Here is a 16,362-nt window from a genome sequence, read left to right on the forward strand (position 1 = left end):
ACTCTTCAGCAGACATTTCACATGGGGAATCTGACGTTAAGAATCCAGGTGCGCTAGTTGATTTTGTACTACAAATGCATAAAAGTGGCTAATAAATTGCCACGTACCGTTTGGCACATTTGCTGGAACCTGCGGGCATCAAGCATGCTTCAGATATCCATTGCCAAAATGGAGATGAATCGAAGTTCGTCGAAACAAAGATTTTGCGAGAATAACGGCTTTTGTTCGACGACGTCAGCAAGTCCCGTGCTAACGCCACTCGAAAGCGCACAGGATCGGGGCGCACCATGTTTTATCCAAAATGGCTTCCTTGAAATGGCTTTCCACGAGCAGAACGGGGACGAAATATCCCTAACCATTCAGTGAGTTTCCTTTTTGGCCCCTGCGATCCCGTTAAGCTTTGGAGAGCTAGAAAAATACTAAGTACATCCGGAATGGCACTTCAGACGGCTCCACGAGGGTGCTTGCCACGATGGCCGGGCGCACCCGGGCTATGAAGATGGCTCTCGGGAGCCTTTTTCCTTCCCAACCAGTACTCCATTGCTGCAATACCACTCTGGAAGGCTTCGGGACCGGCAGGGGCATAGCCCGCTTCCCAAAGACAGGTAGCAACGAAAAAGAAAATACATCCACACAAACTCATCAAAACCATTCTCCATTTCGGTTTGCAACAAAAAAGCGAATCGGTATCGACACAGATGGAATACGGTGAGATTGGCATGGGATGGACTCTAAACCCCCCTATGAACTCGGCTCGTCTTGCGAGCGGTTACGGCGAAGCACAATGTTTAGGGGCAGAATTACGTAAAATATGGCCACTTCAAAGCATTAAGCGAACAATTCAACAGCCAAACAGTCATCCGAAGAAATCGGAACGCGGCAAACAAGACGCTGAATACTTAGCCGAGCTCACCGGGCCGGGAAGTTGGCCTCAGCCATTGCGTTACGGGAGTGTAAACCAACTTTACTATCCGTCGAAAGTTGAGTGCGTACAAATGCACTTGTCAAACCGGAAACTTGGAAGAAAGCTCACGAAAGAGCATCAGCATTTGTGCGGTTCCAACTCTCTGGTTCTTGGTATTACGACCACAAGTTGAGCTTTCTTCAGTTCCTTATTGCTGATTTCAATTTGCCTCGACGACTTCCTCGTTGACCGGGAGAAGAGAGTAAAATTATAAAACTGAATACAATGCGCATTTTGAACGGGGTTCAACAGCTAACAGTTGTATAGAAAAAGGTTGTTACTGAAATCAATTTTTTTTATTTGTAACAGCTTTTATATTCTATTTTGCTACTCTCGAACAAGCCATAAACCAAGCCATTTTTACCACCATGAACAAGAAAACGAGTTACGATAATAGTATGACTAATAAACTGTTTAAAAAAGCGAGAACCTCAAGTTTTACAATAGTGCCTTGAGGTTGTTTTTAATATAATTGGATAAACATTGAGAAAAAAATACACAAAATGTTTATTAACAAATGCAATCCGCAATCCAATGAATGTTCACAGTGAAAATGTTGAAAATGAAATGAAAATGATTTTTTATATGATTTTTATGTGAAAAAAATATTAGGCAATTCAAAAACTGCAGATTAATCCTTGCTCGGCCAAAATGTACATATTTCTTAGGCTGGCCAATGGAACTTTTTCTCCTAATTTTAGCTAATATGTATGTCAATCGTGCCAACTTTTATGTAATACATTGCATATTAAAAACAATTGTTTTTCTGATCCATTGGAGTAGAGTAAATTCTTAAGCAATTAAGGGTAGTGGATTTTAAAATCAAACACTCAAAGGAAGATAAAACTCTCTCGTGTTATTACATAAGTACTTTGAAATAAAATTTCTACCAAAAACAACACCATTCTGGAGTTCCGAAAGAAAACGGATAAAATGGATGCTGCTCTTTATGACAAAAGACATCTTTCTTTCTCGGCTTACAGTAAAAGGTGTGTGATTAATGGCTAGAAAAAAGGGAGCATTCGATGCATTCCCAACCGACCCTTAATTTGTCTTCAATGAACACCCAAATTCATTTCATCGGGTTGTTCCGTTTTTTTCCGTTCCCGTCTCGTGCGCTCGGACTTCCGGAATCTTCGCTCCCAACTCCGGGATCCGGGATGCCCGGACTAAAAGTGTACACCGAAATGACGCGGTAAAATTGATTACCGAGCAGTACCAGCAGGTTTCGCCTCGAACACGGGGGTGCTGGTTAAAAGCCTTTCGCACAGTCTGCCGCACAGTCCATTTTCGAAATACTCCACATTCCGGTGGCGGCCCAGCAACCGTCCATCAATCAAGCCCTCATCCGGGGTCCGTTTTCGGGTTTGCCCCGGTCACGGGTAGGGAACGGAATGTTCCGGCCGGCCTACCTGCATCTGACATGGTCGGTCGTTCGGTGAAAATTGTCGTGTTTATTTAGGACCAAAAAAGCGTTATTCAAATTACACATTTCACTGTTGGCAAAGACGGATTCCTGGTAAAGAGGAAACGTGTGCCGTGTTCCAGTCATCCATCCACTGGGATCGGCCTCGGAGAACCCGTGGAGATTGTTGGCAGCCAATGGAACTTGGTCAATGGTACACGATTCTATTGATGGACATGCCATGGTTTCCGACATGGCCCATAAGGCCGACTGGGCACAAATGACTGTGGATCTGGTGGCATGCCAAATCAAGCTTTGCCCGCAGCTAGGGGGAGCTTCCTATCGGACGACGACTGTTTTAAATAATGATAAGTCCCACCTCTTACCCCTGCATAGGTTTGAGAAGGACGGATTTATCTATCGATAGTTACATATAACAATAAGCGAGAGGGGGCGTGGGAGCAATCTCTCCAGAACCATGGCATCTAGCTTTACTCCTTTCGTACAACGGTCGCCATCCCTTAAAGTGTTGGACCATGACAATGCATGACATCCTCCACTGAAGGGAGGGTCCACTCTCCGGAGCGCAGCAGGTTTCTCTTGCTCTGTTTGTAGTGCACACCTCCAGTTACCATTGATTGATAATGTGGTGCCACCCCTGATCATCACAGCCTGATCATCTGCTTTTAGCTAATTGACACCAATGATTCTATTCGTACAGAATGCTCACCACTTCCTCATTTGCGCGCGCGTGTCTCAAACCTATCTAGACTCTTTCATTTTATTTATTATTAAAATTTTTCATATTCAATTTCTCAATATTTTTTTAATCTTATCATCACCATAATCAAAGCGTATGATGACAAGCACAGTTTCGACAGATTGCTCCACAAGATCCAAGATTTGACAGATACTACAAATACAACGACGACCATTCCGATGATATTCCGGAGCTTTGAAAGTAATAGCAAATTTCAAAGACATGTTGCTGTTTGATTGGAGAGTGATTACGTTTACTTTTACGCAGTTAGACATAGAAAGAAATAACAAAACAAACACTACAGCGTGGAGACCGAATATTACACATTAAACTAAAACAGAACAAGCCACATAAAGTAAAGAACAAAAGTATGAAAGTAAACGAAATATATAACCTAAACAAGCAGCAAGAAGAAAAGCTAGACAAAATGAACAGAGTAAAACACGAGCAAACAAGAAAGATGACTGAAGCCGCGTTATTGGATAGAAAAACAACAGCTCACCGTAAGACCAAGGAACGTAACATGCAAAATTCCGAACCACCCATTACGGCCGTATCACATTCTGGTGTGTGTTTGTGTGAGTGTTTGTCGTTTGAGGTGAATTTGATTACTTCAGCCAAGAAGATACGCTAATCTTGAGAGTGAAACCAGGGCCCCCAAAAAAAGCATTTTCCATTGCTGTCGTCACCGGCGGCGGCTGACGCCAGGCGCGTCGAGATAGACTTCATGAAATTCGTTTACGTGGAAGTGGAAAAAGAGGGGCACGTTTCGTTCGTTATCATCATACGCTCATCACCGCGCGCGCGCGCATCTGGCAACGCCATTACTCGGCCCATCTCACGCGGCCCGGGCTGGTGCCGGAACTTTTTACGCCAAACTTCTACGTTCTACACACCCGAAAGCGAAACTTCTTTTTATGTCATCGCTCCGCGGCCTATCGTTTGCCGGGGCGTGTGGCCAAAACTTTCCAGAACGCGGTCGCGGCAAAGGACCCGCCACCGCCGTGGATACACCACCCAGCCGGTGAGCCGGAGCACAGCCGGAGTTTGGACAAAAGATTAATTTTTCAGCCGCAAAACGAAAGTATAACCTCCTGGCAGGCTTCCCTTACAAACCGCTCGGGGACACCTGGAATGACTGATTATTTGCTGTAAGGACAAGAGGCAAAATGTGTGTTTGTATGTGTACGGCAAGGACATGGCTCGTATGTGATGGTTGGCTTCGCGCCAGAGAAGGTGTGATGACTGATTAACTGATATGACTGATACCTTTCAGTGCCAAAATGATACAAATCAGTGATAAGTTTGTGTTTTTGGGAAAAACCAGAAGCACGCACACCAGGATGTGGAGAAAAACATAATAACATTGAAAATGAAACAACAAAGAGAGAAAACGAAAAGAGTATAGAAAAACACAAGAGAAATGTGTGTAGAATAACCTTCAACACGTACTATAAATACAAAGTAGAAGGCCTAACCGACAAAACAAAAAACAGGTAAATTGAAATCTTTCAAAATGAGAAATTTTTCAAATTGCCAAACCCAAAGCCCAAATGGTTAAAAATGCAATTAATATGTTCTGCTTTGTTTATGGCAGTTATACAGAGTGATCAAATAAGCGTTCTCTTTTTCATTTGTTTATAAAACAAAAACGGCTTAACATTTTCCGATGTTTGAACATTTATCCACCAAAATTATTTTACCCAAAATTATTATACAATTATGTATAAAATACATTTTTTTGGTTGCAGAAAATGGGGAAAGGGAAGTGCCACTCAATACCAAAATTCAAGTTGCTATTACCGAAATAGTACCCAAGAACTGTACTCCGAAATGTACTCAAAAACGGGTCGACCGAATGGATTACTGCCAAGCCAGCCGTGGTGGACATTTGAACAAAATTGTTTTTCATTAAAAAAATTGAAGAACCGGCCTTTCAAATAAATGTTCAATCATCGAAAAATATTAAGCTGTCTTTGTTTTATAACCAAAATAAAAAAAGAAAGCTTTTTTGACTACCCTGCATTATATGACGTTATATGTTTATTGATTTTCTTAGTCACTTCTCGACCCGAATCCTTCGGGCCCGGTCTCAACACCCGGTGGCCACTGTGGTACAATTATTCACACCGTTAAAATACTAGCGCCATCGACATTTCACCAGAGAGTTTCCAGTAGGGCCAGTACACTCAATACCGAAGGCGGAAGTTTTGGTTCCAACATGCTGAAAGTACAACCAATGCGCATCGTAAGTGTAAACCAAAGCACACCAAAACACACACATACAGACAGGGGTCTCAAGTGTAATGAAGTTGGCTTCCCCGAGGCCCGGGAATCCGACGAAAAATAATGCAAGCCCCGGAAACACGGGTGGAAAATTTGGTTTTTAATTAAACTGGGATTAGATACACCCCAGGACAGCCGCGGTGCGTCATTTTACGACAAACTCCACTACGTGGGTGAAGGAAAGCGTGTAGCGTGCCTTAAACATATCTCTCCCACCGGGGGCGGTCGGGCGGGCTTCCCCTCTCGCTACATCCTTGCTACAGGTGTCAAAAATGTGAAAGCCTCGCTTCCGGGCCACAAGCGCCGTCAAGTGTACCGGAAACCAAGAAAACGGTCCCCGGCACCCCAAAGGGCCTTTGCCCTTTCGATCACTCATACCGCTCGGCTCGGCTCGGTGACCTCGGGCGACCACCGCCGGTGTGTCCCGAGTGTGTTCCAAACTGGGACGGAACATTTTTATTTGCCCCCACGCCGAAAGCTTTGTTCTACCTGCCGACCATTTTCCGGCGGACGATTCGGGTACATGCTGGTTTTCGTCAAGCTGCTGTGTTTTCCACCAACATTTTCTGTAAGGGGAGTTCGGCCGCCGCTGGAGTACGCATCGAAACGGAGCGCACCATTATAGTTTTATGTTTGTTTTATCTGCCCTGGCCCCAGGTGGGCGATATTTCGGAGTCTGTGCCCGGCAAGCCGGAAGTTGCTCTTCGGAGCAACCGCTCTTTGGTTGTTTTGCGCACGGTTTCCATTTTTTTGTTTAGCCCGCTTGCAACGGTGCTTGCTGTGCAAGTGATGCCCGGAAAGTGCCGGGAGCCGTGCGATGCGAAAGCAGCCTTGAGGATCGATAGATGCTAAGTGAATCTATTGCATATCGATCTGGGTCGGTGGGCGCGCCCAGCAACGAACTTTGTGCAACCTGGCGCCCAGTATGCTGTGCCATGGTGAACATACTGAAGTGGTACGCTGGTGGCCCACAGCTATTTAAACGCCATTTAGGTCGGAGATGAGAAGGAGCGTTAGTGTAAAACCGTGGCAAACACCCCCAGAGTGTAGTGTTACTTAGTAAAATTGAACTCCGGCTCACTCACGGATGATGTTTATTGGTTCACTCACCAGTTCACTACCGGAATGATGTTATTCTCTCTGTCATTCGGAGTTTAATATTGGCTCGCTTGACGGCTTAGCGTTGGGAGAGTCTTTGCTTGCTTTTGGATCTTACAAATCACCATTTCGTCATCTCCAAGCGTTGATCAGAGGTAGGGAACGAATGAGTGAATCGAAAATAAGAAAACATTTCAATCAAAAGTTCAAAATTTAAAGACTACGACGTTCATTCACACAAACCCGGATACGAGTGGGGCATCCTTCAATATTTCTGATATGCTGATATGCTAATTCAAACTAATTATCTTTTAAATCCGTCTAAAATCAGTGATAAGTCAACCAAACTTTTTGTGAACTATGCATAATAAGTAACAATAGTATGTAATAGTTACGCGAGAAGTCATGAACAATCGTGCTAGATTCTCTGCCCACTGATAGGCAGAGCGATTCATTTGACTCAGTTTTAGAGTACGCATATGATTAAAATTCAATAACCCCCTAGGCCTACGGAACGTTACGGCTATCAATCTACACCGGTCACAGCCGCCGGAAGCCCATCGCTAACCGACCACCTGAAACCGGAAGTCCCCGTCCGATCATATATTTCAATTCTAAAATTTAATTTGTCTAGATTAGAAGTGCTGCTTAATTTTAATCTCATCCGTGCACGTTTTCCGTGCCAGTGCGGAAGAAATATAGCACGGGTAGCATCCCACAACTACAACATCCCACCCGAATTTCACACGTACACACACACATACACAGGCGTGAGAGGAATCGGTCGTTTGAACAGTGGGAGCGTCGAATTAGGATTGCCCCGGCAAACGGGGCACATTTAAATACAATCCGAAAACGGGCCGGGATGATCGATGATAACTGTGTTCAGGAGCGGGAATCTAGGATTTATCGTGCACACAAACACACGCAGATGGGCCCCCAGTAAGTCGTGCCCAAAGGAGGACACCGGTAATTATTAATTCCCACGAACTAACGACATACACTTTGCTTTGGAATGGCGGACCGTTTTACGGCACAGCACCTTTCTGGACGATGTTACATAAAGTTAAAACGCACACAGGTCAATAAGTGCCGGGACTAAGGTAGTGTTTTTAACGAAGCAACGCTAATTTGTTTATATTAGAGATTTTTTTTACGTTTTAGAAGCTTCAGCTCCTAATCTATTAAAAAATTTCCCGTAACTGTTAGGCTATGGAGAACAAGGTCCGAATCCACAAACATCTGTATTTTTTGGCTGTAAAAGTTAAGCGAACAATTTAAAAATAAATGTGGTATTGCAGAGACCCACGTTAGGGCACGGGACGTAGAGAGATCGGTTGACTTGGGTTTTGTTTTAAGATTTTAAGAGAGAAGACAACACGTTTAAAATGTTCAATGAACGAATCGTCTTTAAACTCAAATAAACTCAAAAACAATAATCAGTCACGCGATGACGATTGATCCATACTTTTGCCTTATTTAATTTAGAGTAAGGTTGGAAAGGTACCCATTTAACCAAGATCTCGAACGGGGTTGCACATGTTTACACACTAAAGGTATTTAAAATTTCTTCAACATTGAATAAACCATACCTTCCCGGCCCCAAATGCTGCGCAAAGAGTGCGCAAAATTCTTTCAACAATATCGGATTAATTATTCGTGTGCGTCCCGGAACGTGACGATACAGCGTCATCATAATTTGATAACCGCTCTTGCGGCCCTCACGGGCCGCGTCACCGGAGTATGCTGCACAAAATGGCGCCACAGAACATGTGCCGTGAAGCCAGCCAGCCGGTGGAGGTGTTGGCAAAAAATGTGTTTCAAAAATTCACCCCACATCAACGATGACAGGGTGAAAAATTGTGCCCCTGAAAAAGGCCTCGTCACGGGCCGGGAGCCCACGGTGTGTGGGGTTTCTGTGATCCCGATCCCGGCCACATAGCATAGCACGCTGGCTTGACACGTCAACAGCGCACTGACGGTGACATTCTTTTGATGTCAGCAGCAGGACTCGAGGCACGGGCCAAAGGAGGGGCCAGTCATGGACTTTCGGACTTTACGCATCGCACGGCATGCACCGTGATCTAGATTAATCATAATCCAAACGCCCCGGCGGCCGCTCCACGCACGGAATGCCCCCTTCTGCGACTGATAAGTGCACAATGCACTCGATTGCACCACGCTCGGTGCGTGGTTAAAACGCAGTTAAATGCGTTAGCGACACACCTTCTAAGCTCCCCCTCGTATGTGCGATGGGATGCAGATTATTTATGTTGCACTCGAGCACGAACATATGCAGCCGGCGCCCAACCCCCTCCTCATGAGTTGGGCAGAAAAGGTTGACGTGCTTCAGAACTGTCTTGCAGCGACAAACTGCAGCAGCATTCTGCCGCAGCGTGCAGCGTGCAATGATGAGGGCTTGCGGCATCCAGGACCTTTGAAGGACCCGTTTTTTTCTGCCGTCCACCCAACCGAAAACAATGCGCTGCTGATGACCTCTGTTCGAGATGATATCTTTACAAACGCCGTGCCGTTGGCGTTTTACTGTAAGCTAGTTGGACCCGGCGCGGGCGTTGGTACCGTTTTTCAAAGTGTGACATTTAAATTCAAAGTATCCGTCGCATCCGTCGGAAGTGAGGGAGTTCGAGTTAGTCCTACGTCCTGCTCTTTATATATATATTGAAAATGGGGTGTTCGATGATGTTGTTCATTAATTTTTTTATGATAAGGAATGCTCAAAGGAATAATATACTGAGACAGTCCAGGTAAATCAAGCGAGTTAAGAATTTTTGTTAGATAATTTACTGCTTCATCCATCCAAAGTATCGTTTGAACGTTCAGATGCATGACGCATCAAGTGATCAGCCTCAATCAGCGTCAATCATGTGTCATCATCATCATCATCATCATTGTTTGGAAGCTACATTGAAACACTCATGGTTCACAGTGTATCCGAGGTCGAGGTCCATACTGAGCAAGGTTTCAGAGAGTTTTTGGATCGTTGACTAAATGACAGCGAACATTTGAAGTTCGAGTAACATTTCACTCAGCACTCTGACGTAATATTCAAACATGAATCTTATAACCACTAAACAAATCATCACAGAAAATAACGTTCAGAGATGGATAGAAAAGAAAATGTTCGTAAGGAGTGAAAAACTGTTAGATTAATCTATCATCATGCTAACAGTACATAAGAATTGTATTAAACAAAATAAGAAAAGTGTGCTGATTTATCAAATGACTCCTGTTTACATTGAATTTAAACCAAAAACTATGCTTTCAAAGAAGATTTTCAACAGACCCATGCAAGCGTCATTTCAAACCGCAAAAAATTAAAAAATAATCTGATCAAAATTCCATTCCGTTGTCAAAAGGTCTACCAGAAGTTTAGTTATTGTTTGTTAGTTAGTTTATCATTGTTGAACATCAAACTGTTACAAATCAATAACGGCTAGCTACAAGGGCTATCAGGTACTTCATAACGTTTGTAATAAGCCATCGTCGTTTACTGCGTAAGTCGCTAGTGGAAGTTTTACCGATATGCTTATAAGAATATCGTACGAAACCAACAAAGCAAGGCGCTTCAAATGATAAAATCTTATGTTTTAATTCATAAGTAATACAAAAAAATACCAAATCTAAATTCGTAATTGTGGCTCATTGCCTATGTTTCGGCATCATTCTTCAAAGAGTGATTAAGAGTCCATTAAAAAAAGCATTAAAAATTAGCTACACTGCAACCATTCAGTTGAAGAAAATCAACCGGATAATGTTGCGATGGATCGATGGAAACAAGATTGAAACACGAACCTAATAAGTAATTGAATAATCAAAACGATGCCAACCGACGCCGACAGACAGTAGAATGCGAATGCGAATGTCGGACGAGTGAGAAACGGACGATTTTCGATTCAAATCATGATAGTTCACGGCGAGCGACTGATCCGCGGGATCAATCAAACCGTGCTCGATTGAATTCAATTGAAAACAATTTCGTGGCCAGGCGGGCCCGGGCCACTCCTCGAGCTTAATGTACCGCGGGCCCCAACATAATCCTCCGACGGCCAATGGCACGGAATTGTAATTGATTTTTGCTATCTCCTCTAACAGACACACACAGGAACACACAGCGCATAATCATGGCGATTCCGTGCCATGGAATCGTCGAAGGAGATCGAAAACCGCGCCACGCTATTGCGGCGGCTCTTCGCCAAATCGAAGCACGGAACGAAGGAAGACTAAGCGGTGGTGATGCTTGCATTCCGGCGGGCTGACGGATTGGGAAGCACCCGGTGACGATCCGTGAACAATGTCGATGACAGCTGAGCTCGCCTCGATGCTTGCAATGGTCTCAATTAATAATAATCCAGATCCTTGCGTTCGTCCTTCGGGGCGCTGTAACAGACCGGCTGAAACAGTTGTGTCCATTGGGGCGTGTGTTGTTCGGTGACCACCGGCACCAATCGAAACCTTCATCATAGACATTGTGCCGTACAAACCACGGACTATACACGGCGTTACTTAATCGTTTTCCAATTTATATAGGTTGATTCTATTCGAACCAATTACGTATAGTTCGTAGCATTGTTTTGGAGAATGTTCATGACTACAAGAAAAACATTATTTTTAAAACACAATAATTCATAGCAACAACAAGCTCTCTGCGAAACGAGTGTGTCTGGACCCGCGGTGGCACAATTGAAAAAGAGTGTTCCACACAATTTTTACACTTGTTACCCTCTGCTGTACCGCCAAGATATAAATAACGCCAACGAGTGTCACTTGCGACTTGTGGAACCGTTTTTTTTTTTGCACTCTACGCCACCTTAAGCATCATATGGTCCGATCTCATATCTTGGCCACTGACACAGGGAACAAGGTAGAAACGCTGAGCAGAGAGAAAGAGAAAGAGAGAGAGACACCACACGGGGATCAGTGATTTATCTACGTCGTCGTCGTCGCCGGGGGGATCGGATTGTTGCCGGACCGCCCGGAACTGGAGCGGTCCAGGATGTCAAAACAAGGTAAATGGCGGAAAAAAATATCGTGTGTTCGAGCAGATAATTGAGATTATGAAAGAACGAGGGTGATTGCTCTAGCACTCGCCGCCGCCGCCACCGCCACAACTAACGATCAGCGCACCTCGCGACACGCGACCACTCGCGCCCGCGCGATGTCGTGTTTTCTATTTATTTACTCGTTATTTGTTCGGAAGCAACAACACCGCAGACCGCGAACCCGACGGGGGCCGGCAAATTGTGCACCGTTAATGGTCACACGCGAACACTGGAACGGCTTCTTCCTCGCAGGTGGTTAAAGTGGTTTTCTGATTCCCCGGGTGGGGCCATTTTTCATTCAGCAGTATTTTTCCGGAACGCTTTCTGGGATTACAAAAATCAAAACCCAAAAAAGGTGGTCGTTAAAAGAGAGGTTTAGAATCTTAAAATAAAACTTGGAAACCGTTTGACAGAAAGTATAGGCCAATCGTTCGCAGGTATTGACTGTGTGAATTCATTAGTTCGGATTTTATTCGACATTTGAGATCTAACTACAACAACAAAACGTATGACTACTCTAATGAAATTATTGTCACTCGTTAGCTACTATTTTCTACAATCTTTTAAGTAGTTCGATAGAACTTTTTATCTTTTTTGCCGATTTACTCAGAGACCCTTTTTTTAAACCCCTGTGCTGCCGAATCGTTTATCTTTACATAAGTCGAACAAAAACTAGTCCGAAAGAGCAACTATGGTCGATGAGATAGTCCATCAATAATTTCATTAGGTTCTGAGAGCTCAAAGTACACCACACCTTTCATATCCCACCATATGCACAGCATAACCGTTGCGCAGTGAATATTTCGCTTTGGTTGCGATGGCTTTGGTTTACCTAGCCAGGGTTTTTTGCGTTTAGATTTCTTGTAATAACCAGGAACACTCCACCAGGAACAAAACTTGTCATGTTCAAATGATTTAAAAAGGTGCTGTTTACGCTTTAGCAAAAACATAAATTTCATTAAAAAACATCATATTTTATTTAAAAAATATTTGTTATATTTGGTGAGTAACGCCATATATTGTAAAACCGAACTTATTAATTCACACACCCAATAGGTCCGCAGCCTAATTGGCAGCGCGTGGCGCGCCAGCCAGGTCGTCACCGGTTCGAGTCTTCCCGTCCGACTTTCACACCCGACTTTTAATCGTTTCGATCGCGCTGTACTTCGATGTTTATCGATTATAGAGTTTCTCTACACGAACCATCATCATCCTCGCGCAAGCACAGCGCTTTGGAATAGTAAAACGTGTAGCACTGATTCTTCTAATACATAGGTAGAGAGTACCCTGAGCAAGCGGCCACAATTTCCCTGTCGACTTTTGGGGGTAGTTTATCGGGGACGCTCAAAAGACCCTCCACACGTGGCTTGGACTGGGGACTTTGCCGCGGAATCGCGGCTCCGCGAACCCAACGGCGAAGGAGTGCATGACCATGAATGCACTTTACCGCAGCGCGTATGCACACGCTTTTAATGGAGGTGTACAATATTCATGCCGACACGGGCCGCGCACCTGACTGGCTTGGGTGGGGCGCAACAACATTATGTTTTCAGCAGCAGCAGCGCGGACTCGCGTTTAGCGTTTTAGGAAAGGTGATGGTCACACTCGGCGCGGCGTTGCGTTGGGCTCTGCATGCAAATCACGCTCAGTCGCAACGCCCTCGCTCCCTTGGCTCGCATTAGCTCGAGACGAAATTGCACCCCCGGGGCTTTCATGCAGACCGCGAACCTGAGTTGACTGCAGGGTCTAGGGCGGTCTGACATAAAGAGCGGGCGTACATTGTGAAGGCGTGCGTACGGGAGCCCAACACCTGCGAAGGCCCGTCTTCGAAGCGTTTGTCGACTAATAGTAATGAATAAAATGCATAGAGATTAAAATACGTGCTCTGCGGGAGACGCCCGTGCCAGTTACAAAGCGAAAGCAATTATGAACGGAACTCGGCCTTAGCAAGTTGTATATTAATATAATCATCTGGTGTGCACGGTTTACACGCTACAGTAACTGGGAAAGGTTTGAAAGGAATAATTGGACAATGAAAGAAAATGGCCTATGTTGTAATGGGGAGCTGCCAAGCTCCTTCGCGTTCCATCACCTTTGCCAAAGTCACACATTCAGGATAACGATTCAGGATCGAGACAGACGAAAAGGAAGAGAATGTTCGAAAGTCGTCGCTGCTGCGCCGTAATTGTAAACTCAGCATCTTCATCCACAACTTTCAAGACGCTCAGGAAAATGATTGATTGTTTGTCAATGCCTCAAGCCTTTCAAATTCCTGCTCAACTTTTCGAATGCTTTCAAAACATAGGACACGTTTGCACATTAACCTCGGATCAGGCTTCGGGTTTCTTTCTAACGTACAGGCGCCTGTAGCCGGCAAATTCCTTTAATAGAAAAAATATATTTGCAATCAGTGGGAGTGAGAGTTCCACTGTGCGGCCATCAGACAGCATCATCCCACTGGCGATAATTAATAGATTCGATACACACTCGGAACTCACATTATAGTGTCCGCTCCGGTGTCCGTTGGCGCTAATTTGGTGGCCAGCTGCCGGTGGTTACCCTTTACGCCGACCTTACACCTCCCGCCAATCAGTGCGTTATTTATCAATTATTAGTTTTCGATGTTGTGGCCGCCCACGGAGGGCCATGGCGGGCTGGTCGGCAGTGGGGCGGATTCTATTTAATGCTGCCGGACAACTGTGAACCCAACCAGCCTCGGTCGCGATTGATGTTTTGGCACCAAACGGGATCTATCATTTTTGGCAATTGTTGTGAAACATAATATGTTCGGAATATAAACCTCAAAATCTCCCAGAATTCAAACCTGCATTGTCTCGATTCTTTTTAGAATTCTGGCGAAATCGAAAAAAAAGCCCCTAGTCCTGCGACATGTTCCACAGCTTTCGGCCACCTTTTGAGCCACCTGCACGCGACGTCTCTTCCATTTTTGATCTCTTCCGAAAACAATAGCACCACTGTAACGGTTATCCGGTCAGTCGGGATTCAGAGGGCCGTTTCGATCCCATTCGCGTTGGCGGTCGGTAAAACGCTAACGTCAAACGCAGGGCGCAACACTGAAAACAATGAAAGCACCCGACGTATGGGCCTCTTTTTTGACTCGGCTCGGACCGTCGGCGTAATGATTGACTAGAAAGCTCGCCCATTCGCATCCATCAATTTGTGAATTGCGCCCGCTCGAAAGCGGCTGTCAGGCAGCTGTCAAGGGCCGGGCCTAATGCACGCGATACGAAAGGCGCACGTGCCGGGCGTCTCTAGTTCGTTGGCGTGTACCTCGTTTGCGTACTACCTCTCACTTTATGGGCACATTGACACGGTGCGCAGTAAAGGCGTGTTAGCACGTGCGCCACGCAACGGGCCACGCATAAATGAGAAGCTAAAAGACCGGGAATGACACGCATTAACACACAGGTCGAGGAGTCTCTTAAGTCACCTTTTTTTACTTTTTTTTCTCCAGACCCATGGATAGACACAGCTCAGCTTAGCCACAGACGTAAATTGACTCCAACGTTTGTATCGTCAGCTAAACGTCGTCAAACCTTAGTGAAAAGTGATTATTAAGAAATTATCGTTAACTGTGTAACGTAACGTAAATATGTTCTGAAAATACAGCTTTAGTACAAAATAAGGTCAGAGTGACGTCAAATCCGACATCAGATTCCTGTGGAAAAGAAAAGGCTTTGTATCGAAGCGAAACGCTCAGTGTTCAGGAGTCCAGCAAAACAAGAGCTTTTATTGTAATCAGCAGAATATGGCTTGATCAGCAGGATCAGGATATAGAAATGCTCTTACAATACGACTATGTGAAAACCTTGAAATAAACGTTTAAACTGCCTAAATGGCATTACCTTGGAGCAAGGATCGTTTTGAGGTCAAAAAGCAGTCGAAGTTCATTAAAAAAAGGTACGATTTGGCTGAAAGGCACACGTAGTATGCTTCTCTAAACCAGTATTAGCCCGATTATGAATATGCTGCCAAATTGTCAATTGTTAAGACGGATTATTCCTGTTTAAGAAATGATGCGTTTTAAATATTTTGTTTGAATTTTCCTGTGAAACTATAGCCTCATAACAACGAGTCTATGAACCGTTCTACTTAAGCAGCCGCAATGCTCAACGAACCGATAGATGGAATCGCTAGACAGCCGTAAACATATCCTTAGATGGCCAATCCATTACATGGCATTAGGCACTGTACCTTGGAATGCTCAATCAAGAGACTAGTATTCTTGCCACAGTATACCGCATGGCTTTTGATATACAGACCCAGCCCCTGTTGAGTCATGGTTTCCCGTGTTCCCTACATTGGAAATCTCAAATGGACACACCCACTTGAGCCAAACATTAAGCCTCTCAAGGGCGTCCTTCTGAAGGTTGAAACAAATCTACATCTACCGCTCGGCACTAATCTGACCCTGAAGAGCCCCGGATCAGTTTCCGTTACATCAGTAATTAGGTAGCCCTTCGATTATCGCACTCCGACTCCTGTGCCAGAACCTTGAGGGTAGGATTGTGTTTTTACACCGCAACGCTAGTTAAAGACGAGCTGGCTTCAATTACTACATGCCATGCCGAGGAATAACCCCCAAGGAATTATTCCCAATTGGGCACTAAGGTCTCGTGAGCATTTGATCAAACCAGGGCCATCTCTCTCTCTCTCTCCCTTTTAACCTATGTGACCTTGGCTTGGTCCAGGCTGACGTGGTGAAGAAAAGTGATGCGAACGTAATTAAAAAAGGTACATTAAAGCGAGGAACCGAGAGAACCAGCGA

The sequence above is a fragment of the Anopheles bellator genome, chromosome 1 (genome assembly GCF_943735745.2).
Source record: "Anopheles bellator chromosome 1, idAnoBellAS_SP24_06.2, whole genome shotgun sequence".
Classification (NCBI taxonomy): Eukaryota; Metazoa; Arthropoda; class Insecta; order Diptera; family Culicidae; genus Anopheles; species Anopheles bellator.